Genomic DNA, 27,455 nt, shown 5'->3' with positions numbered 1-27,455 from the left:
CTTCGTAGAAGGAAGTAAAAATTAAGAAACACTACTGCCAAAAAAAACATTTATTGCAAACATTGCTCTTTAATACAGGATAATTAAAGAGCGTGCGGGTGACAATTTTGTATATAGTATATTTTTTTTCTATTTTTTTTAAATTTGTTTAAACATATATATATATATTTATATAGCCTAACGATACTTTCGATAACTTACCGATTCCAATGCGGGGTCATACATGTAAATCGATTCAGCCGCTACGGTGGAACAAACCAACAAACAAACATACATACATTCATATATATATATATATATATATATATATATATATATATATATATACACACACACATCCTAAGTACATTACACTGTTTTTTTGGCAGTCGTGTAAAAAAAGCTGACAATAAAGTTTTAATACTTTAACGGCATTCGTTATTTATACTTTTATAGTGGAAAAATACGAGGTTCGTAAGCCTACATGAAAATAATTTTTTTTTTTTGGAATGAGGGTAATTGATGATGAAGATTTATTGTACATTACCAATATATATATAATTAAACTAAAAAAAAGTTTTAAACATTCAAGAAATCAGTATTTTTTAAATCAGGTTCAAAGAAAAGTCTTTGATTTTTCTACGTTTTCTATGTTAAATGGAAGAAATTTTTAAAAAATCCACTTAAAAAATGTACAACCAATAAAAGATCATCTAAGATTTCTTTTTGTGGGTGAGGATGAATTACAATGAAATTTTATTGCAATATTACTAACAGTTTATTATTTAAATAATATTAAAAGTTTTAGCGAAATAGAGTTTTGAAAAATGAAAAAAACCGATATCTTTAAACTTTGATCGTTCCCCATCCCAATATTGACCCCAAAGTATTTTTTTTTTTTGGGTCGCTTGCACAAATATTATTATGCCTAGGAAAACACTTAAAAAATATGTTAAAAAATACGCAATAAATAAAAAGAGTAGTGAGTTTAACATAAAATGAGATTGTTTGCACAATTTTGAAAAAATTAACTTCAAAAACAAATCTCCTCACCCACTGTAAATATTAATCCCAACAGTTTACCAACAAATTTCCTCATATACACGAGACTCTGTACAAACTTTCATCAAAATCGGTTTATCCAGTCAAAAGTTATTAAGTTTCAAACACGCAAAAACGTACGTAAGTACATCATTACCCCCTCCACTTTTCTTTGTTTTTTGGGGTTCCTAGGTCGTGAAATGTCAAGAAATGTAAAAGAACTCCTACCCAGTTTTTGACTGATTACCATACTTTCCTTCTTGAAGCTTAGTTCTAGAGCTATTATGCCAGGAAAGTAGAAATAAACCGATATCAATTAAATTTAAGTAAGCTGATAGACATATCGAATGAACTCAACTTTGTGTTAAAAAACTTTACTTCAATAAACAAAATTACTTGACCTTCCAATCATGTAAAATGAATAACTGTAATTTTCTTTACACCCCACTGTGTTTGTACATGTGACCGGGAAGACACCGTACCCGCAAAGTTAACGATAAATGTTAGTTAGGATATGTGTTTAGAGCATACGTTAATTTTTTTTAACATCTTTTTACAACATCAATACTTTAAGCAAAACCCAGTTGTACTAAAATGGCTGATTAGTGATAAGCGGTTAGTGATAAGTATATGGGTTCATGAACAACAACATACGAATCAAACAATGAAGCTAATTGTTGATATGTTTCGGCAATGCTTTAATAATCCACCACCACGAAAAGCAAAATGTTGACTTGGGAAAAACGTGCGTTTGAATTAGTCAGTGTTAAAGGTATGTTTCGGAGTGAAGGAAAGTTAACACGGTTAGAAACATGTACTGCTGTTGCAGTTTCCGTTGAACAATCTCCAGTGAAATGAACTAGTAAACGGTCAGCTAACTTCGTTTACAGCGGACGACAATGCAAGACCATATGAAAAAGGACTTGAAAGTTAGACCATTTCGTCCGACGTTCATCAATAAACAGTCAGATGCAGACATGGAACGTCGCGCTGCATTCTACCGGGCTTTATTAGAAAAATTCCCCGCTGCAATGCAACATGGAAAGGTGCTTTTTACTGACGAATGTGCAATCTATCGCAGTTCGCGTGCCTAAAATATGTTACTTTGGGCGAAAGAAATTATTTATTACGCGACAGAGTTGGAAAGAAAGCCATCGCACGTCATGAAACGGGCTGGAATGATAGCTCGTTATTTGTTTGGTCCTTTTTTTTGACGGGCCAGTGAATGCACAAACTCCTCATTTAGAGATGTTGGAGGCATGCTTAATACCACAGTTTCAAGAGTAAGAATCTCATGGAACGAATATGGTTGCAAGAGGATGGAGCACCTGTACATTTTGCTCTATCAGTCCGCGCGTTTCTGAATGAAAAATTTCCAGGACGTTGGATTGGTCGTGGTACTCCATTGTCACCAGCTCCGTTATCATGGCCACCACAAATCCTGATCTTAACACACCAGACAATTCATTATGGGGAATTATCAAGGTACACGTATCTGCACATCACTGCACAACAAAAATGAATAATTGCGTAACGCTGTGAGGACGCCATCCGTAACGTAACAACAGAAATACTCCATCGCATGTCAAAGAGGACGTGGCAATGTAAAGAATTGTGTGTGCATCATGTGGGCGAACACACAGACCCGCTGGACCATTAAAGTTAATACTATGTAACAAGTGAGTAAATAAAATAATTCATTATTATACCGCATTTTCATTTGTAACCTATTACAAATTTTTAGTTCTAACTTTAGGGGGTACGGTGACCAGTTTGTATTCCGACCAGTCTGTATTACTAATTTATCAATATGCATTAATAATTTTGTAAATTTCATAAATTCATAAAATAATTTATGTTTTTCTGCAGGCAATAATACTAGATACAGCCTACTTCATATAATTTTCTTCCAAATTTGTTTTGTATTAAACTGATCGCAAATAAAATTACTTTAAAAATAAATAACTATTTCGTTGACGCAGGTCAACGAATGGTAGCGTACTGTCTGCTACATTGACAGCTCTGTATTTGGTTTTCCGTTAATGATTTGGAAAATTTAAAAAACGTCAACTCCAACGTAGTTGATTAATAATTTTCAGTCACCATAATATTAGTAATTGTTGACTTACATATGCGTGTTCCAAGAAGTTCGAGCTAAATTTTACAGACTTATTCTACTAACTAAAACAGTTAAAAAAGTTGGTATAAAAAACAGAAATGCTTTGTTTTGAATTACGAATATAGGGAAATTTCGTGTTAATTTTTGCTCAAATGGTAAAATGAGACTATACTGAAATTCTTATAACAAAAATTATGATACAAAATTGTTGGTTTGATGTGTTTTTTGACCTGAAAAATATCTTTTAATAACTACCAGAACCGTACTTTCAGTTTCCAAGAAAATTATTCTGTAACAAAAAAATTAAGAGTGGAAATCCACCGTTTTAGAATTGCATCGTAAATTTATTCTTTTAAATTGCCAGTAAATAAATAATGATAATTCTTAAAAAAGTTGTTGCCAACTGTAGTCAATTGAAAGAAATAAAAACTTAAAAAACTCGACTTTTATTAAAACAAATTGGACCAGATATAGTAGGAAATGTTAAAATTTAAAAAAAAAACAAAAATCGTTCTAATATTGGAAAAATCCAGATTCATATTTATGAGAAATTTTTTCATTATTTTAATCATTATATATATATATATATATAAATTATTAAAATAACGAAAAAAAAATATATATATATATATAAGAGACAATATTTGTTTTGTGCGTGTCCTAATAACTCAAAACCTACTATTATTTGTTTTGGGAATGTTTACATGTTTGATAGTTCCATAATATTTAATAATTTAATAACATAATATTTTTTTCTTTTTTTGTTTAGCCTCTGGAACCATCGTAAGGTTAATACTTCAGAGGATGAATGAGGATGATATTATTTATGAATGTAAATGAAGTATAGTCTTGTACAGTCTCAGGTCGACCATTCCTGAGATGTTTAATCACATAATAACTGACAACGATCGATATAAACAATGACAATCGACATAGAGGTTATCCCTCGATATATACAACAACATTAAATTTAGTAAAATAAATTTTAAGTTATTTATTTATACGTTAATTTTCTTAATGATTTATATAGTAGTGATATTGGTGAGATTTTAACTGTGGTAAATATTCTAGCAACAGCGAAGCATTGCCGGGTCCACTAAATGCATGTATAATATTCCAGAATGTTACGCAACTCCATGTTTTATATGTATAGTTCTAGGGAAAGAGGTTTGTCGTATGTGTAATTTTTTTGATATATTACGGGCATCAACTGCTTTAGTCATTTAGCCCGATGGAATTTCCTAGCATATGAAAACTGACATGCCTGACCAGAATTCGAACCCGGGACCTTTGGATGAAAGACCTTCGGATAGACCATGGCTATCATTCCGCCATGGAGATAAGATTTTATTTTTAAAACATTCATTTATTTACTTAACAATTATAAATGGCACCTGAGAAACTGATACTTCTCATACACATAAATGTATAATTAAATTTAATATACTCCTGTTAATTTTTTCATGACATTTTCTTCTTTTTACTATAACATTTTATAAAAAAAAATAATTACTTTTAAAAAATTAAAATAATAATGACACATTTTATTTTATTATAAATCCTTTGTATGTTAAAAACATTAAATTTTATTACTACTAATTAAAAGTAAGTACTTTAATAAGTATAGCTTTTATGTAAAAAATAGATATCACATTACAACTCGGTTTTGAATTTATTTTATCATAACATGACAAATCATAAAACTAAAAATTTTATGAATTATTTATATGTAACGTATTTTATTTGATGTAATTATTAAAATTACGTTATTTTATAAGGTAATAATTAATTCAGTATATGGGATACCAAACTGAATTAAATTATACCTTATGACGTATGAATAAATAAATTTTAAAAAAATAATAAATTATATAATATTACTTCATAACGTGATGCTATTTATCAACTTGTTGACATTGATTTGTTTAAAAATGATATACCACTTAATATAGCTTCCTGATATTAAAAATAATTCTGTAAGTGGTTTCATAAAATGATTTATTAGAAAAAGAGGTTTTACAAAAATACTAACAATCAATACACTTAATTTAAAATACTAATAATATAACTCCTTTAAAAGCCAGAAAAATAAATGAAAACGTACTAAAAACTAAGAGAAAACTGGAACTGGAGAAAATTAGAATTAAGAATACAATTAAAATGCAGATTTTTGAAATTTTACACCATTATTTAGAAATATTCTAAAATATTTATCTTGTTTATTATGTAGGGGTTACGTAGCTTTTACTTTAGTGGTAGGTCTACACTCAATTCAATTAATATCTTCTTTTTTTTTAATAAATAAAACGCTTTTTTATTTCTAACTCTTCAATGGGGATATTACTAAACGGTATGTATAATTTAGTTAAAAACTTCTATTTGCTGCACAATTCTAAGATGGGCAAAGTTTTATTTACAAAATCATGGATCATCGATTTGGATGCTTCTTAATTAATTGGAGTACAACCAATCTTTTGCAGCTATATTAAGCACATTTACGTAAAATCGTTGATCCGTTATCTTGTTTTCATTGTTAGGTCATACTCTGATTTCCCGAGAGATTGAAGTCGGGGCTGGTAAGGTTAGAGGTAATCCTTTGAGTGAAGTTTGACCAACCATCACTTTATTACTACCACCCCTTTACATCATCCTTGATCCTTTTTTCTCTGGTAGTAATAAGTGAGTTTATAGTAAAACCCGATTAGATTCGTATTTAGAAGTGGAAATCTAGTTGAGTTACTGTGTTCTTGGAATGTATCAAGTTGGTGAAGCAGTTCTATCTTTCAACTTAACCGGAGGACTGTTTCCTATCTGGTATCTACAAAAAAGGCCTAAACAAGGGATAAGATCCATATCAGGTAAAGTTGGATCTCCTAATTCTTCCTGACTCGAAAAAAAACGGTACGATGTTCTGCCGAGCTGATTTAAGAATTATCATAAGATCATAAACCTTGGTATTGATAAGATACCAGGAAAGAAAAACAAAAATTAGCATTCATATGAGACGTAACCCACCGGACTGATTTTCGAAGTGGAAGGTTTTGAGTTTTAAATTTTACTAAAAAACGTAAGCTACTTTTTATGGATTTGAATACTAGGTAGTGGATACTGGTATAATTTGATAATTGGTGTTCAATTAACCACACATTTCAGGAACAGTCGGCCTGAGTCTGTAGCCTAATTTATAAATCGTATGTATCATCCTCATCTCATTGAGCAATGAGGTTGTATATTGTTCACATGCTGAACAGATTACAAAGTACACATTAAGAATAAAAAATAAATCATATAAATGAGGTGAATCTAAGAAATAAGTTCCGCTTGACTACTAAAAAAGTATTTAACTGGAAACAATAATTATTTTATTACAATTAAATTCTTCATATCTTTATCTGCATTTCCAGATAGTCGCCATGCAACATAAGGCAAGGCTCTTATATCTTGACAATAATTTGAAGATAATTTACGGCTCTCCATCGCCCGTGACTCAATCTGGTTCCTTTCCTTTGTCTCACTACCATTTCTAGTGGCCAAGAAATTTTTTGACAAGTGAAAACAAATTCCTTGGTTCTAAGAGGGTGAGACCTAACTTTTAGAGGGTGATTGAATTATAAATAACAAACGAAATTCAACAGCTCCTTTATTCATATGTGTGGCATTGTGTTGCTGTATGATTACGCAACAACACAACTTTAGTAGTTTACCCCTCTTTTCCACCGCAATATCTTTTTGCGTATAGAAAATACACTTCTATATTGAATTTTGTGCTTTTGTGGAGTGAATTTAAAATTTATCGTGTTCCCAAATCTCATTTTCGAACATATTTTAAAACTGATGGACCGATCAACTGTTTTTAAACATGTAACCGAGGGTTAGTAATTCAGAATATTAACACGAACAAAAAATTTAGTTTCTCTTCGTTTAGTGGTAGTGAGGGCAATTATAATTTCATATATATATATATAAATATCGGGTAAAGCTGGATCTTCTAATTCTTACTGACACGAAAAAATACAATGCGATTTCTACGATGTTCTACCAAGCAGATTTAACAATTTTCATTACATCACAAATCTTGGTATCGATAAGACACCAGGAAAGATAAATAAATTATATAAATGAGCTGCATCTAAAAAAGTAACAGAACCGGAAAATTGATCGATAAATTGATTAAAATGGAAAAATGACTGATTTGATTGACTTTCCAAAACAACCAATCAATCATTGATTGATTTGATGGTTTAATTTCTTATTCAACTTTTGTGAAACTGTAATATTTCCTAATACGGGACGTCCTGTCGAATTATAGAACAATTAAGAATTGAAATTAATAATTAAATAATTATTGAAATTAATAGTTATACAACTGAGATTTATCATTTAAAAAATTTCGTTTAGTAGGGCAGAAATGTTGACGAATTTAACGTTAAATTGATGAAATATTTGCCGGGAACTAGACAAAAATCATTTTGAAGGGGTCTTTTATTACACATAACTTAATATACATTTTACTCAAGTTAAGTATTTTATTTAACGACTGTTAATTTGTATCTTTGTCCTAAAACATCATTGTTTGGACTGCAAGCCAAATTAAAAATAAAAAACTAGTCGACGTGAAATAAAACAGTTCGCTTGTGTAAAAATGTGTAGTATATTAAGTGATTAATTACAAATACACCAAAACTGGGTAAAGTACAATATCTTCAACATTCGACGTGATGCTTAATTGAGGGGGCTGGTTCCGGGAGGTAGGGAAAAAAACATTCGACAAGAAAAATAATAGGATTCCTACTATCATGTTTTAGAAAATCAGTTACACCAGCAAACTCTAGCCTAATTGTTGGAAAACAACAAATTTTATTGTCTTTTATAAAACTGAAAATTAGTTATGTCATCATAATTACTTAAAATTATATTAATATAAAATTAAAAAAAAAAAAAATAGAATAGATTAACTCCAATCAATATATTTATTTTGATCTTGAGAGAAACTAGAAATTGGATGAAAATCATATCCGAGTTTTCTTTTACATGAAAACAAGTCTTTAATTATTTTCTACATACAATTACAAAAAAAAGCAATTCTTGAACAGTTCTGCACAAGAAAACCGAATTTTAGTTTCCGACGGCCTCACTATTTCTCGGTCAGTAACGCACCGATTTTCAGTGTACAATGCACTACATATGTTCAATTAACAAGTAGACTCTAACCACACGCATCAAGTTTTAACTCACCACTGTTAATCACTGCATAAGCGCGTATGAAAAAAAATACGCCACTACACAGTCAACATAACCACAAATTGGGGTTGTTGTCTGTTGGCGAAATTAAATTGAGCGTAACTGAAGAACGACTCTACCAATTTTCATCAGATTTTCACATACACAACTTCATATACACAACTACATATATCAAAATTTCAACTAAATTAACCGAATATTTTTTTGAGATTTTTAGCCGCAATATTATACATATGAATGTATCTTTGAGACCTTTGAGCCATAAAATGTTAAAGATGAAAGGTATTTTCGTAATCCTCATACTTCAAAACGAAAAAAAATTCATTTTAACCCTCCAATCTCACCTTGCGATCGAAAAAGATACCTCGAATTGAAGTTATGTTGTTTGTTGTAGACATTAAATTTAGCTTAACTTAGGAACGACTCAACCAATTCTCATTAAATTTTCACGTACAAAACTTCAGATACATTACTACAGCATAACTATATTTCAGTGACATTCATCTAGTAAGTAGTTTTATAAATTTTCGAGCCACAAATTCTGTTCGTAGGCCTCTATTTAGTTTATATATATATATAAGGAAATTACAACTTAGGTCAATGGTATTTTCGTTCTTCTCAAAAACTCAAAACGTAAATTAAATTCAATTTCACTCCCCAATCCCACCGTGCGACCGAAAGTAATGCTCTATTTCTTTGAAAAGTAGGTAAAAAAAAAATAAATAAATAAAAACACGCATATTTATTATTTTTACAGACACGTATTTCTGATAAATCACCTTAACTAAAAACGTTATGAAAGAAAAAATATTACTATAGCTAAAGGAATTTCTTTTCGTTAGATATTTGCCTCCTAAGTCGTAAAAGTTTTTGAAAAAAATCGGCTTTTTTTTTCAAATTTATATAAGCCGACTAAGCCCTTTAACTTTATTTAAATTGCGGTATTTTAATTAATTCTGAATTTAATATCGTAATTAAAAGGTACATTTTCACCTTGAAAGTTAAAATATACTATTTATTTTCTAGTTAAAAAAAAACCATAATAACATTTCCGTTCAAAAAAAGTATATGTATACTCGTACTATAATTTATTTAATATTTTTTAATTAGTTAACAAAATTTTAAAAATTAAATATTTAATCTTTGTTTTTAGAAGAAAAACTCTATTTGAAAGGCAAAGAAAAATAAAGAGAAACTAATATAACTGCGAGATAAAAATTAATTATATTAATCGAAATAGTACTGTAGTACGTGATTTGTTTGTGTGATTGTTTAATAATTTAACATTGACATTAATGAATAGTAAACCACACGAAAAGATTTAGATCAAATGAATAAGGCCGAAATTATTATTCGTAACTAATATTTAAGTATAATACAAGTTTATCAATTCTATGTTGTTCCGCGTAGAAGATTTTATTTTTTTATTATCTTGTTTATTACTGTCCAAATTAAATAATAAATAGAAAATTTCTCCTAAGAAAATATTTTCAAAGTTCATTTTCGTAAATATTTGTTCCAAAATTTTGAATAAAATACATTAACAGCATATTTTTCCCCAACAATTTGTTTATTTAAAACTGGTTCCGAGTAAGGAACCAAAAATAAATTGTATAACAAAAAGCACACGATTAGGGGTTTCCAACGAACATCCTCAATAAGACGGGCATATAAATATAGAGTGGGCGGGAAATTCCTTTACAGTGTATAAATTCAGCTTAATCGGGCTGTACTGCAGCCAATTCTCACCGTGATATCACTCAATGCTGTTGGAAAAGTGGGAAATATAAGCCGTGGTGGGGATCGTACGGTGTGTTCATTCATGGTGGAATTACCTTAGGCGTAGTCGAGTATGAAACGATGGCGGGTACGAGTGCGTTCACCGTCGAAGAGCTTTGTAGCTTGTGTGTCTCTCCACAAACGTCCACACACTGGTAAAACATTGGTGAACATTATGAATGATTTTTGTGTACGTTTTCGGAAACCGTCACCATCACGGCAAACGTTACTGACATGGGAAAATAAGGCTTTTACAACGGGAGTGTTCTTGATGCGCCACCCAGCGGGAGGCCGAGCACTCGAGCTGAAGACGTGTGTTGCTGTGGGGCATCGATTAAATGATCACCGATGAAATCAACGCGCAAACGTTCTGCAGAGTTAGGCATTCTAAGATCGACAATGCAAGACCATTTGCGGAAGGACTGAAAGTGGACAAAAACATTTATGTTTTCGTCCAGCCACAGTTAATGAGTTAAGTGACAATGATCTTGATCGACGTGTTTATGCGAGTCGGTTATTGGTTGAACGCCTTTCGAGAGCAAACGATAAAAAGAACGTCACGTTCTCAGACGAGTGTGTGATTTATCGAAGCTCTCGTAACCGAAATGTTTTTTTCTGGGCGAAGACAATTCTCACGTTTTTGAGCAAATCGAATACCATCAGGTCATGTTATGATTTTGGGCTGGGATGACAGCTAAACATTTCCTTGGTCCTTGTTTTTTCGATGGCGCAGTTATTCAACACTATCTGAGAATGAACGATGAATGGTTGCTCCCACAATTAACGGCAAAAGGGATCGCTGACATCATTACGTTTCAGCCAGGCGGTACTCCAGTGCATTTTGCTTTGAATGTCGGTAGACGACTCAATGAAAGTTTTCAGAATCGCTGGATCGGACGCGGGTCAAAAGAGTTCTTTTGCTCGTTGTATCCCATAGCTCTATGCGTACGTCCAAATCAGATTTAGAATCACCTTGTATATTAAACGATTGTTGGACAGCGAAAAGTGTGAATTCCTGCCAATAAGAGCAGCAACATGAACTAAAGCTTAATAAAGCTTCTTACACCTCGTGTTTTACTGTTTCTTTTATTCTCTCACTTGGTAATTCCACGTCGAATGACGATTAAGATGGAGCCTAAGGTACCGTACGCGGTCAGAGTGTGGATGAACGTGCCATCTAGGTGGAGCCGGGGACAGTCACCTCTTCTCACCGTAAACGTAATATGACATAGGATATATTCACAGCATATAAATTACAAAAAAAAAAAGTTCCCTGTAAGCTGGTATAAGGAAGCACCATTTAAAATTTCAAAAAGGTTTAATGAAAAATTTTTATAAAAATTTAGTTTCTTTACACTAAATCGTTTGAAACTTTTAACTAAAATTTCGTTTTCCCAAAACAGTACTGGATTTAAAATATCTCATCTTTTCCTTTTGTTTTGATTGACTTCATCTTAAAAATGCTATAATTTTTTTTTCTTTCTTGATGAGGGGCACTGGTAAATATTTCAAGTGACCAAACAGCAGCCTTGCTAAGATCCCAATCACATAAATCTTATGTTTAATTAAATTTCCTTTTAAAAAATGTATTGTTTTTGTTACTAATTTTTTTTTTTGGTTTGCTAAAATTGCAATTATTTGGCGCAAACGCCAAATAATCTTATATATTAAAAATATTCGACTAATAACATTTTTCCAGTCCATCTGGGCGATCTACATGACGGATCGGGCTGATTTTTTTGTTTTGCTTGGAATGACCCACAAATATGTCATAAAATATCACCAGACTTAAGTGTCCTTTGAGAATTATTTAAAAAATCCTCATTTATTCCTTAACTGAGAAATTTTCGGAGGTTATTACTCACTAGAAAATCACTTTGAAGGTTTGTCGATGCTTGGTGACATATCTGCTGGCCATTCCAAACAGAATAAAAAAACAGCCCGATTTATCCAGTAGAACATCCATACGGACTAGAAATAGGTTTTGAGTACGGATTTTACCTGTGATAAGAAAGGAAAGAGAAAAACAAGGCGGTTGGTGGTGAGACGTCTTGTAAATAGAATAAATTTTTAGCCGATTTTTTTAAAATATATAACATTACTTTGTTACAAAAATTCTGCAGAGCAGCAAGGGACCTCTAGTATTTCCTTAAAACATTCATGCACATCTCTTCGGTTAACTACTGTAATATCTGCACTACAGCAGTGTTAACAAGTAAACAATATGCTTGTTTTTACATTAATAAGCGATATTTTGACAATTTAGTTGTTTTTAGATTTCATGCAATTCATTTAATATTGAGATTAAATTGAAACGTTGGTGTACAACATAATACAAAAAAATAATAATAATAATACGTGGATAGATTAGATTATACATTGTAAAATAAATATTAATTTATAAAAAAAAATATATATATATATAGATATCGTAACCAACATCCATTAATATATTATTAAAACCCGTTATTATTAAATAATATATAAATTAACTTTGATTGAAGGTAATAATAATAATAATAATAATATATATATATAGAGCCCAATATAGTTATAATAAAAATTATTATTTAATAATAACATTGGAGGACCTTCAATATGTTCTTGACCGCATACACGAATGTCTAGTCTGTCAGTTTCTGTAGCCTAACAAAACAGACGATAATTGTCTAACTGGAAAAGTAGTAATTGCCTATAATAAAGTAAACCACTATATAAAAAAGAACTAATACAAACATAAATTATATCATACATACACAAAAACCAGTACATTAACTCAAAATCTTTTTCTTTTTTCATTCTTTGCAGTTTCATACAAATATGAAATTTAGGCTTTTACGTTGTTTATGTTACGTGCCAGGACCGTAATGGTAGAAACAACAAGAAAATATCACTTTCAAAATTACCAAAAGTTATTTTTAAGAATAAAAAGACTCCATGCTAGGTTTAATAAGGAAAGTGAAGGTTTCAGGTTGCCTGCCTTTTTCACCGAATTTAACTGTAATTCTTGATATCAGCACGGCAAGCCCATTAAAACGCAGATGATATTTGAACTTAAAAGGGACTTTCCATTACTGACTTTCTGCGTTCATCACAGGATCTGGATATAATGACCATCATTACTCTCAGAAAAATTAAATTGAATTATACATTTTATATGTATAAGGTGTTTTACATGTGTCACAGTCATTAGAAAGACTGGGATAAATGGTGAAAAGTATGAATATACTATACCAAATTAATACATAAATACAAATTAAAATAATGTTAAACATTGCATTATGTACTTTTCCTACTTAGGAGGGAAAATGTATTTTATTTTATAACAAAGAAAAATAATTAACTTTTTCTTTAAGAAAATAAAACTTTCTTGACCGCATACACTAATTTCTAGTCTGCCAGTTTCTGTGGGCTAACGAAGCAGAGAATAATTGTCTAGCTGGCAAAATAGTAATTGCGTATAACAAAATAAATCACTATATAAAAAAAAAAAAACATGAGTATTTTCCAGAAACATTCTGTTTCAATTCTGATTAGTATCACTTAAATCTCAAATGATTTACAAACGTTATAGTCATAAGATAGAAGGTGTAAAAGACAGATTAATGAACTTCATTCTGCGGAAAACGATGCATTATAAGAACTATCTGCAGTCAGTAGATATGATTTTAAGAACAAATATTAAACCACAAATTTTAATAATTTTGGTGAAAAGTCTCTTTTCTATTTATTAGTTAAAATTAAACAGAATAAAGTTAAAGTAATTTTCGGATGGCAAACTTTTCGAGATTTTTGGATATTTTTTTCTGGAATGGAAAAATAGCAAACAAGGTAAAACGGAACGGAACGTTAACGTTTCATTGGATGTTTAATCCCTCTACTTATTACAGAACCTGAACTCTGTTCCTTGCTGGGTTTTTCTATTTGATTTGGTTTTTTTACTTTTTCTGGCGGTTATACGTTTTTCTTAAACTGTTTTTAAAGATGGACGGGATTTTTTACTATCCGATCCTTCTTTAGATCGTGAATTTGATAAAATATTATTGGGGTTATTCCTTTGGAGATTAGCAAAGTTTTTGGGTCCTTTTCCAGACGCGATTCCCCGTTGAAAGAAAAAAAAAACAAAATACCGAGATAACTTACCCTCTCCAAAATTTTCCTAAAGGAGGAAATGTTCTACAAACTTTTTCCTGTTGGAAGCCAAAATATTATAATACATATTGTTTTAAGATAAAAAAGAATAAATTAATGTATTGATTTATACTATATTTCTCACTTTTCTTTAGCTGTGATGCTTAGAAAGCAAATGATGTAAAAGTGATGAAATTCACTATAAAGACAATCATTATGGAAAAACAACGTAATGGTCTCTCACACTTCTTGGCGAATCACGTGTATAAGAATAGACTTGATAATCTGACATGCGAATGTATTGTTATATTTGGCTCAGTAAAACTAAAGAATCAGAAAATATTTCAACGTAATTTTAACTTTCCCTAGTAACTTATCTGATATCATGTAGGTATAGTCAGTATCATAGGATACTTTTTTATTCTTGACAATAGGTAGGTCTAAAAAAATTTCAAAAATAAAAAATAGGTAATTGATACTTAATAAAAAGTTAATTAGGTACAAAATTTTATACTTTTTAAACACCAATATAATATTTTTTAAGCTATAAATTTAATTGAAATGCCAAGGTCTATTTATATTTTTAACTTCCCAAGGAATGAAACCATTAATCATCTATAACATTTTTCTACCACAAAATTAATACGTCATCCGGGCCAAAATAAAAACATCCTGTGAGTTTCAACAAAACTACTTCTGTTGTTGTGAAGGTAAGTTAAAATACATTATATTCAATTTTATTTAACTAATAATAAGAAAAATGACTAATAGACGAACTATTATGTAATAATTGCCAGTAAAATGGACCAAGGTTCGAATTACGATTCTGATTTTTTTAAATATATTATAGTCTTCATAACTGATTAGGTAAAATTAAAACTTTTCACCGAATTCCTTCGAATTTTAAGTGACGTGTCTCCTTTGAAAATAATTTAAAGAACAATTTAATCCGGATCGTGAGGGAGTGTTAGCGTCTCGGCCCTTCATCCGAGGTCCCAGTTTCGAATCATGGTCAGGCATTTTTCATACGCTACAACATTCCATTTCCAAATTCGCAGGTACAAGCTTCTCTGCGGTAAGCTTCTGTAGTGAATTAATTTATCAAAAAAAAAAAAAAAAAACACTCTTGCGCATTTCTGTGCACGAAGACCGACTTTTCGTTTCCAACGGTCTAAATATTTCGCAGTCAGAAACGCACTGATTTTCAAAGTACACCGTATTACATAGGTTCGATTAGCGAGTGTGTAGGGTCTACACAAGCATCAAGTTTCAACTCGCTGCATAAGCGTGTGTGAAAAATAAACCACTTCACAAACAATATAATTTTAAGATTGAGTTTATCTTGTCTATTGTTGAACTTAAATTGAGCGTAACTCAAAAACGACCCAACCAATCTTTATAAAATTTTCATTTTCACGTCAGATATATTATTATCGCACACCTAAATTTCAATGAAATTAATCAAGTAGTTTTAGAGATTTTCGAGCCACAAAATTATATACATGAATGATATTTTCGTACTCCTCACACCTGAAAACGCAAAGAAAATTCATTTTCACACCCCAATCCCACCAAGTGACTGAAAAATCCCCAAATTGAGTTTATGTTGTCCGTTGTCGACCTTAAATTGAGCGTAACTCAATTATAAATTGAGTTACGCTCAAAATTAAATTGTCATGTTATATTTATATATACAAAAGGAAATTACGTTTTAAGTAAATGGTATTATCGTATTTCTCGTATCTCAAAATGTAAAAAAGATTCAATTTCACCCCCCCCCCCAATCCTTCCATAACCGAAAGTAATAGCGTACTTTTTTCGAAAAGTCAGTAAAAAGAAAAAAAATTAATTTACCTTATAATCTTTACTTATCTTTTTGTTAAAGATTAATTCAACTAAAAGTAAAAAAAAAGAAAGAAATTATATAAAAGTTCAGATAAAATTAGTACAAAATCATTTTACTTTATTTTAGTAAAAATATTAATTACATTAAGATAATTCAAAACCTTGGTAACTCGAACATCGTTAACTCAAATATTTTAATTATTTAAATTTCTTTTATATCACTTGATAAAAATTAGAAACCTTTAAGTAGAAAAATAATAAACATTTAACTCGAATTTTTTGTTAAATTTATTATTTTAATTCCAAGTAAATATCAATAAGGTAAACAAGTTATCGAAATAATAAGCAAGGAAATACTTTATACTTCCGATGTATTCAATTTACTGTTTTCCTTATTTCATTACATCCTGTCATTTATGAAGGAAGTTTTTTCTTCGAAAAAGCCGACAAATAAGCTATTTGTTTGTCGAAAACGTCGTTCCTCACTATTTATAAGTTGTTGAGAAAACTGAAATTCTTTTCTTTTAATTTTTACAACATACAAGCAAGGCATTAAAAACATTACTAAACGCAGTTGTTCAGTTACATTCTTGCCCAATCCGGTTCGTTTAATTCATTTCTCTTCCTAACCTTGATATTTATTAAGAACATTAAGTATAATAGTTACATCATTTTAATTTTTGATTTTTTCCCTGTTATTATTATCTACGTGTATTATTTCTTTAATTTTAATAAATAGAATACTTTTAAATTCTTAACACAGGAATAAGTGTACAATAATATTTTTTTATACTCCTACACCTGCATACGCTATAAACTGTGTAACCTAGATTTATCATAAATTAGATCTACAAAATAATGATAGAGGTACGTACAATAATATATCCATGCTATGTAGAAATGTTAGTTACTCGAATCCCTTCAACTTTGAGTTTTCAAAGTTTGATAATTTCTAAGTCTCATTAAATATTAAATATTTTATCAACGTTAATATGTACAAGTACCCCCATTACAGCCGAATATTATCTGAAAAATTAATGAACTGGAGAAATTTTATATTAATAGAATAATACGATATTTTTCGACCTTGTAGTATTTTATATATTATTAGCCGGTCGGGGCTCCACCTCCAGGATCCCCACAGAGCACGCTTCACTCGCCATTAGCGCAATGCCAGAGGGTTCCGCCCGCTTGAACCCCGCAGTCCCTCATGGCTATGAGAATAATACTGATAAATAGCAATTAGAATATTCAGGATTTATAGAAAAACCTGAAAAAGAAACTAAATTACAGAAGAGAGAATAGTAATAACTGTCTTTTTTCCTGAAACCACCGTTAGCCTCCGGAAATCACCGTTAGGTATTACTTCAGAGGATGAATGAGGATCACATGTATGAATGTAAGCGAAATATAGTCTTGTACAGTCTCAGGTCGACCATTTCTGAGATGTGTGATAATTGAAACCCAACCACCAAAGAACGCCGGTATCCACAATCTAGTATTCAAATCCGTATAAAAAGCCTTTACTAGTATTTGAACGCTGGAACTCTCGACTTCGAAATCAGCTGATTTTCGAAGACGCGTTCACCACTAGACCAATCCGGTGGGTTAGAATAGTAATGACTATGGTAACTAAAGTACACACCTTCGACGAGGAAAGATCCATAACTTATTTCTGTTGCCATGGTAACAGAAATATAACACTGAAGTAAAAAGATTAATAATTTTTCATTTCATGAATATTTTTAATTACAAATTCACTCCCCAAGGGGGCTAGGGCCTCGGTCTGTGGATTAAAACCTTCCGTGGGATAACACGAACGTAAACTGCAAATTTGAAAGCAATCGATCATCCGGTTGGTTCTCACGCGATGTGATATCAAACAAACAGATAAACTATCTTCTTTATATATATATATATATATATATATATATATATATATATAAAAGATTATAAAATTTGAACCAAATGAAATTGAATCAATAAAATTTTAAAAACTATGACTTTTTCTGATAACAATCCTTTAACGTAATTCCAAATTTTCATGATTTCTATTTGCTTTTCTTTAACTGACAATGTTTTTTTTATATGTTTGTCCTCAAATCTTGCATTTTTAATTTAACATACGTTCTGAAATTGTCGATTGTTGAAATTTAGCACAATTACTAAGGGTGACAATACAATATTCCAGCATTATTTTTGCAAACATCTCCCCGTACCGGGGTAAATTAAGGGTGCAGGCGTAATAGTTTAACATACTTCCTGACATTGCATATTAAAATTTTATAGTTACTAAGGTCGGCTGACAATACAATATTCCACCATTACCTCTGTAAACAGTCCCCCGTACGGGGATAAAATAAGGGTGGAAATTAATAATGCAATTAATTATGCATCAATAATGATGCATTATCAAACATGGATCGAATTATGATGAATCTTTTATAAAAACTCTTAAAAACGTTTGTCAAAATTTGTGATAGTAAATGAAATAAAAAGTCACTATAAAGCTCACTACTTCGTTACTTTGCATGGTAAATGTTTTACTGAAAATTTATTTGATATTTTATAAATATATTAGCAATTTCAATATAAAAAAGTATAAAGCAAGTTTTACTAAAAAGTATAAAGCAAGTTTTTAAAAATTTTTGTATTATTACATTATTTTTTATATGGTAGTTTCCTTAAAAATAAGTTGTAAAAAATTTTCTGTGCATTATTTTGTTAGAACCATCAGGAACTTGAATAAAAAACACTTTTTATTGATCTTATGGAAAGATATTAACTTTACATCTGGAATCAAATACTGTTAATCAAATTTTATTGAAAATTATTAATTACAATAATAATGAAAACCAGCTTCTTATAAAAAAAACTCAGAATAAGGCTTAGAGCTTTTATACCACAAAAAGGAAATGCATATTTATACATAAAAAGTTGATAAAGTATTACATGACTTCCCGACTATTAATAAGGAAAACTAAAAGAGTTAAAGCAAAAGAAAGTTGAATATATATTTTTTAGAAATGGCGAATAAATTTTAAGAAAGATACTTATAAAAATATTCATATATGTTAAGGTTAAGCTTAACAAATTTTCTTAAGTAAAGTTTTCTCTAAATCTAACAACCCCTTCACTAAAGGCTAAAATAAAAAATATATATATTAAAATACACTTTTCTGCATTTTTTCGGGGATTTATGATTTAAAAATATTGTAGACATTTCTGGATAGCTCTATATATGAAACTTTCAAAAACGTTTTTAAAAATATTAAAGCCAAAGGGAGATAGAGCAAAGGAACAAAAAAAACATAAATTTCACTTTTAAGAAAAATGATTGTTTTTTTTTTAAAAAAGAATTTTGATTATTTACAAATGTAATAAGTTTTCGCTAATATGCCTCTGAAGAAAATCGAAACTGGTTTTTTCGCGATAACATCTAGATGAACAAAAATAGGAATAATATCGCAATTCTATCTATATTCGCCGGTAAAGTAAAATTATGCTATTTTCAAACATTTTAAGCTATCAACGTAAACGTAAACTTAAGATAAACGTTAAAAACTTTTTTTAAATGTATGTTAAAAAATGATGAGAATTATTTAATATTAAATTTCCCAATTTTAAACATAGATTAGTTTTCAATTATATATATTTATTGATCTGACGATAATGATGTAAAGGCCACTCACTCCAAATGATTATTTTTTTTTTTGCAAGAATTATTTTTTATTATCGTAATTAATTATACTTTTATATTATTTCTGCCAGGTATTATGTTATCTTTTGTAAAAAAACATATTTCAATTTTTTTCTTAATATACGTAAAATAAGGATGCCTTTTGTAAAAAAAAATTAATAAATAAATAAAAGAAAAGGACTCTCAGAACACTAATAGCTTTAACTTTTTTATTTTAATAATGTTCACTAATAAAAACATTTATATCAATATTATTTTTTAAATGTTGATATGTAAATTGATTTTTTTAAAAATAAATTTATTGGTGTTTTATTGATTTTAATTACATAAATGTTCTCAAAATTAAATTCTGTAAAAATTACATCTTGGAAGTTTTACTTTATTACAGGCAAGAAAACAATTACACCAAATCTAGAAAAATGTAATTTTCGATTCCAATATTTTGAGTTTTACAGTAGTTTTTCGGGAACTACTAGAGATACAGTTCTGGAACTCATTTTTTTAATTTTTCATATACGTTTGCATATAAAACCACTAATTTTTCTCAAATAATTTGTTTCCATAGAGTTTTAATATGGCTTTATTAATCGTTAGATAAAAAATTCGTCATCACCAGATGTTTTAAAAGGAAAGAAATATTGTTGAGCAGCGTTTTTGGATGTCCATTAGGCCTTCGATAAGGTCTGGTTGCCTGGTTTACTTTAAAAACTGAAAGTGAGTTCAACCATTTTACCTGGTTCTGCGTAGCTACCGGGGTGTGGTTTTCTCCAGGTTAAACGTAATCAAGAATATCCCAGTTTTTTTATGTTCAGTCTAGTGTTCCTCAAGGTTCAGTTCTGGGACCGACTTTATACTCCACCTGCACTACAGATCTTGCGAAGATTCGCTGTTGCCTCATTGCTAATGACACATTGATCTTGGCGGTCGACGATGACCCAATCTCAGATAAATTTCAGTCTGAATTGAGTCAAATCAACGGGTGGTTAATTAACCTCTACGTGGACTAGGAAATTGGTATCAGATTTAAACGCGTGGTGTGACAGACGGCACGGGGAGATTAACCATCATCTTACGCAGCTATTTACAGCGCATGGAAACTTCGAGGCATACTTACATTGAATAGCCCGGCTGGAATCTCGCAGTTGCATGTACTGAGATTTTGATGACACATCTTAACACACGCTATTTTACTGTGCCGATTGGGTTGAGCAACGGTCACTGGCTGGCATAACAGGCTTTGATCCAGAACACCTGGTCCAATTTATGCTTGTAACTGTAGACAACTGGAGGCTCGTTGAGGAGTTCACCGCGACAGTTTTACGCAGCAAAGACGTGGAAGCCAGAAGAAGGCGTTATTAATTTAGGGACGGGCGGACAACCCCAGCCGCGAGGTCCGGCTTACTCAGATGTGCCGGTTTCAATGAACAACCGGGGACTCCGGAGGAGATTAGGAGGGGAAAAATTTAAGACCGAGACCCGGTTCCTGGGGGGGGGGGACGCCATAGTCACAGGCTCGGTTACCCTCTCTGGGGATAAGAGGCTGGCAAGATTAAGATTAAGTTTCGGGGAGCTGACCTGCCATGCTGAACGTGCTGCGGGTAGGTGGGGAGGCCTCCTTAGAGTAAAAGGACACTCTCCTGGGCCGAGCTGTACTTAGTTGTATATTCGGTTCAGGGGAGTAGGGAAATGAAAAAAGGTATCGATGTTAAAGAAACGGTTTTGTACTTTCCCCATATGGAACTATGGTATCCACCTTTAGGGAACGATAAGTAAAAGCAATGTTGGAATTATCCAGCGGTTTCAGAATAAATTTCATAACAGAGGCTCATGATTTATAAGGAACAGTGAGTTTCATGAATATGTATGGTTGCCATATGTTAATGAAGAAATTGAACGCTTCAGTTCGAGATATAAATTACGGCTTAACAACTATGAAAGCCATCTTGCTGTGAACTCGCTGTATAATAGTGAGTATATTAGACGCTCAACACGTTCTCACTTCTTGGATCTAGGAGATAATGTGTGAAGTCTAATATAGGAGTTTTTTGCCTCAAGCATTGATATCACTCGTATCATCTCTACATTGATTATATTTTATTGTTATATTTCTGTTTTACTTTTTCTTACTGTTTAATATATTTTTATACAATTATCGTATATCTCTGCTTATATGGATTCATTATTGAGAAGTTTCACTGAAAATTTTCTCTTTCAAGCCATTTAATAATTTACTCATCTAATTTACTTAAGTTTTTGCAAATAAAATTTTGCTCAAAAAAGTCCAATTTTATATGAAATTTTTTCATTATTTTGTTGAGAGGAAAACGCCTAAAAATTAAAGGTAGAAACGCTCATTCTGTAAATAAATATATTATCCAAGTTAAACTATTTTGTTTTTCTATGTCATAATCTTTGTATGTTATTTTTTGTGGTGCAACGTAGTAAGGTATTCTTAACTATTTTTATTATTTTAACTCTCTCTTACTTTGTCTCTTGCCTGTTCAGGTCAGGTCTTTTCTTGAAGGTACAGAATGGATGTAAGAAAAGAGCAGAATTATCGTTATGCTTACTATAAAAATGTAATATGTATGCGATTCCTGCTACATAATTTAATCATCTTGTATAAACGAGGTTATTTCTGTAATATTCGAAAATATTAATTTAAAAATATTCTTTACTTTTTTACCGACATCTAAAAAAACCAGAAGGTTCTCTGAACGCTCTTTTTACTTATGTTCATAACTTACTAGTCACCAAATAAAGCGATTTCAATAATTCTTTCGTTATTTTGTAGAAATTCTGCTATTTTGGTCTCATAGAAAATTATTTCTAGGTCAGGAGAAGAGAACTTTATATTTTCTCTTCGTAGTATTATTTAATATTGCTTGGGTTAATGTAGCAATATGATTAGTTATGATCAAAAAAAATCCCAAAAGCAATTATCAGCCCCCGCTTTTGTTAATCTTTACATTTCTCAAAATTAATTTGCTTATAATATATATTAAAATAAAAATTGGAACGTAAAAACCTCCTTCTAGTCCGTGTGGGTGTTTTACTGGACGAATGAAGCTGATTTTTTTTATTCTGCTCAGAATGATGAACAGATATGTCATCAAGCGTCATCAGACCCCAAAATTGAGTATCCTATGAGAATTAATCATTTATTTTTTAACTGAGGAATTTTCCGAGGTTATTACTTACAGAAAAATTACTCTGAAAGTCCTTACGCGTGATGTCATATCTGCAGACGGACTGGATATACATTTTGGGCACGCATTTTATCTTTGGTAGGAAAGGAAAGGTAAAAACAAAGGGCTTGGGGTAGAGAGGTATTGTAATTGGAATAAGTTTTCGCCGATTTTTTAAAAAACATATAACATTAATTTAAGAAAATAACGCTACGGAGCAGCAAGAAGCCACTACCTTTTATTAATATATACATATTCTTCCATTTGCACTTCTTGTGAACAAATTATTTTTCATAAATCCAACGATACCAAGCCTAAATAAACAGTTTAAAAGATAAAACTGCCTTTAAAAAAGCTGACAATAAAAATGAATAATTCTGCGATTCCTTTTTTTAATTTTTGACTTTGAGATTTTTGAAAAATTAAAGATATTAAACTTTTCAAAATTAATTTTAATATGGCAACGAATTTGTAAAACAGTTGTAATTTAAGAAGTAAATAAATAAAAAATGGTATTTTCTTACTTTTTAGGTTACTTTTTGGTTTTAAGTGGGTTTTTATAACCTCCGGGCCCACCGTTAGGTATTGCTTCAGAGAATGGATGGATGACAATGTAGCGTGTGAAAATGCCAACCCTGACCGGGATTCGAACCCGAGACCTCCTGAGGAAAGGCCAAAATGATACCGCTCGCGCCACGGAGGCCAGCACTTTTATTCTTTTAACTTTTCTTTTATTTAATCAATTTTTCCGGGGTTATGTGAAAAAGATATAGTAAGATGTAGAAAATGTACTGCCTAAACGGGATTCGAATCTGGAAACATCCAAAGAAATCACAATTATTGGAAAAATCTGAGATTTAGAATGAATTCGAGTAACATATATTTTAAATCATAAATTAATTGAATATTTAAATTACAATGTTGAGTTAATTAAGATGTATAAAAACAATAAAATTATCTGTATGAAAATGTTTGCTTTTAATGTATGTACGTACGTATGTATGTGTATTTATGAGCAAGCAGAAGAATATAAATTACTAATTAACATAAGATAAACGATATAACATTTCTTACTTTTAGAACAAAACGTGTTTATGTTTACAATTTTATTTTGTTGGCATGGTATAAGCACACAACGTGTCTATCACACGTTAAATAAAAAATATATGTATAAAAAAAATAGTGTCACTGACTCGATCTAACAAATCAATGTCCGTATAACAGTACGCTTTTATTTCGTTTTAAAACGAAGTAGGCTATATGAAAATAAGAAGGAAATAAACCTTCCTTTTTGTTTAAGATACGTGCATAAAGGTCAAAGCTAATGAGTAGACCTTGATCTAGATAAAAAAAAGCTCAGTACAAGGTAGGTGTCCTGGTTATAAATGATAAGATCAGATAGATTTAGAATTGGTGAGAGAAGCTGCATAATTATCTCAATAAGACTGAAATATCACAACGATTAAACTTTACTACTGCATTTTCCAAATATAAGAGAGCACTCTTGCATTTCTTTTAAAGATTTCAAATAGGCAAGAATAATCTAAAATTAATATATGTCTCAATCTTTCCTTATTATCATAATACACTAAAAGTCAAATGTAGGCAAATAAATATATGGGAATGAGAGCGTTGTTAAAAAAAGGTAACAACAAGCACACATACACACTGGCGCACGACACGTCACTTCACACTTAGGTATTTAGTTGATCTGGTCATTAAGCTTTACTATTAAATTTTGCAGTGGAAAGTTTTAATTATTGATAATTTTTTTTACAATTTTATTGCACATCTTTTTTCATCGATAATAATTAAAAGATTACCAAAATTATGACGTGTGCATAAAAATAAACTTAAGTAATTCTACACTTGTACTATGCAAAAATCATTAATTTTGTAAATCATAATTTTATTTTTTTAAATTATTTTAGTTTGAATGAACAAAATGAGGGAAAATTTAATTTTTTTAATTATTAGGATTAAAAATCTGTATAATATGTCACGTAATATTTTGTATTATTTTTTTTTTTTAATTTTTTGTGAAATTATACAGCGTTGATCAAGATTAATTTTATAAAAGACTACGTACACAAATCTTATTAATGCCAGCTTTGTCATGTCATGACTTTTTATTGAAAAAGAAAATAATAATAAACTAACGCAAATTATATTTTATGAGAAGACACTTCTCAACATAAACCAAGCTGAGAAAAATTAATTAAAATATGTCATCCATGTATATACGTCATCTCAGGCGGTAAATAATTTGTAGAATGAAAATAACATTAATGAATTTATCAACTGAATTTATTTTAAATTAATATCAAGGAGTTCGGGGTTACCGATAACATTTTTTTTTAATTTAAAAAAATGTTACAACAAAGTTGTGATACTTTTCTGGCATTGGTTATTTACTCTTATATAGTGAAAAAATACTTATACGTGAAAAATGTTACCTAAGATTTATTTTTTGGGGTGGGAGATAATTTATGATGAAGTTTTATTTAAAATTATTTTATATGTATAAATAAACCAAAAAAAAGTTTTAAAAATTGGTATTTTTGTATATTTTTCAACTCCCCCACCTCCAAAATCACCTTCCAAGAATTTTTTTTATATTTTTCTAAGTTTTATATGTTAAATGGAAGAAACTAAAAAAACATTCCATTAAAAACTGTACAACCAGTAAAAAGTTACCTACAATTACTTTTTTGGCAGTGGGAGGTGAATTATTATGAAATTGTATTGTAATATTTTTGTTAAAAGCTTAAATTTAAATCTTTAATACTATTAAAGGTTTAAATAAACCCAAAAAAGATTTGAAAAAAATGTTTTTAAAATTTGATCGGCTCCCCATCAACAATATTGCTCCCAAAGTAATTTTTTATTTCTTATTTTTCGAGTCAATTCACTGTTACTATACCCAAGAAGATAAAAAAATATATATATTAAAAAATATGCAATAAATAAAAAGATAACTTTTTCGATTTTTGGGGAAGGGGGAATTTTGGGGCACTTTTTTAATGGTAATATAAGCATGCACACATGTATTGAACTTAATAAAAACTGGGTTTTTTTTTGCAAAATTTTGAGATAACTGACCCCAAAAAACTATCTATCCAATTTCCTGGAGTTATTGCTCCTAAGGTTTTACCTATAAATTGCTCCACATACACGAGCTTCTGTGCCAAATTTCATCAAAATCGGTTGATCCAGTTAAAAGTTATTAAACTTCAAACACACCCTTACACGTACACACGTACGTACGAACATTATCCCCCACTTTTTTTTATGTTTTAGGGTCCTTGGGTCACGAAACGTCTAGAAATGAAAAAAGAAACCCATATCCCATTTTTTTGAGTGGTTGCTTTACTTTCCTTCTTGCAGTACTGTGATGCCAGAAAAGTAAAAGGTAATTTTTTATGTAGCAATGAGATAAAAGAGAATTCCAGTGAATACTAATTCAGTGCAAGTATGCAAACATTTATCATAACATCCTTTATCAAACACTTTTAATGAAATAATAATACTGGATTATTTTCCATCCCCATTATTTATTTAATTATCGATGTGAAGATTAAATTATTATTGACGTTATATATATATATAGTATATACAAATACATAAGCAGGGTATTCATAAAGTATAAAACAATGAAACTTAGTAGATACTCTTACTTCAAAAAGATCTATTTTTTCGGTATGAATTCATCACGCTCTTTCCCCAGCGGGGGCAACTCCAGATATTTTAAATATACAGGATAGACGTGTGACATTATTTTAAACGGTATTAAAAAACAAAATTGACGAAAAAATGATTTGGACTATGAAAATCCTAACCAAAATGGCAGGCATTTATTATTTTTCACAACTAGTTTCAAAATATATTTACATTATGTCTTAAACTAACTGTTCTAAAGAGAAACAAACGGTCCACGAACAGCATTTTGCAAATTTATTTTGTGGTAGGTCAACAAACAGTATTAATTGGCAGTTTTAGCCGTTTACGAGAGGTAATCCGAAGAAAACGAACACAAATGTGAGCAAACAATTCTTGGATTTTGCACCACGATAACAATTCAGCTCATCGTTCACTATTAATTCGTGATAATATGGCCAAAACAATACCATACTGAAGTGGAACTCATCGTATTCTCCAGATATACGGCAATCTGTGACTTTTTTCGTTGTCACTGATTAAAAAAACACTAAAGAAAATACTACTATTTGTTACAACAGATGAAATAAAGAAAAAACCCGCTAAGTGAACTTAAGGTTATACAAAAAAAAAAGTTTTCCACAAATTTTTTGAGGATTAAAAAAAACCTGACATAAGTGTGTCGTATGTTACATGGAGGACTACTTTGAAAGGGTAAATATTATTAAAGAACAATAAGTTAAACTGATCTTATATATTTAAAAAATTTGGTTTA

General features: G+C 30.3%; 1 protein-coding gene across 2 annotated transcripts in view; it reads right to left on the bottom strand.

The window, feature by feature from the left end:
* Nucleotides 1-27,455, bottom strand: part of LOC142323713 (uncharacterized) — a 359,124-nt gene that overhangs the window by 283,453 nt on the left and 48,216 nt on the right. The window lies entirely within an intron of this gene.

This window comes from Lycorma delicatula, chromosome 4 (genome assembly GCF_047948215.1).
Source record: "Lycorma delicatula isolate Av1 chromosome 4, ASM4794821v1, whole genome shotgun sequence".
Lineage (NCBI taxonomy): Eukaryota > Metazoa > Arthropoda > Insecta > Hemiptera > Fulgoridae > Lycorma > Lycorma delicatula.
The sequence above is the reverse complement of the archived record's forward strand: the minus strand, read 5'-3'. Positions and strand labels throughout refer to the sequence as shown.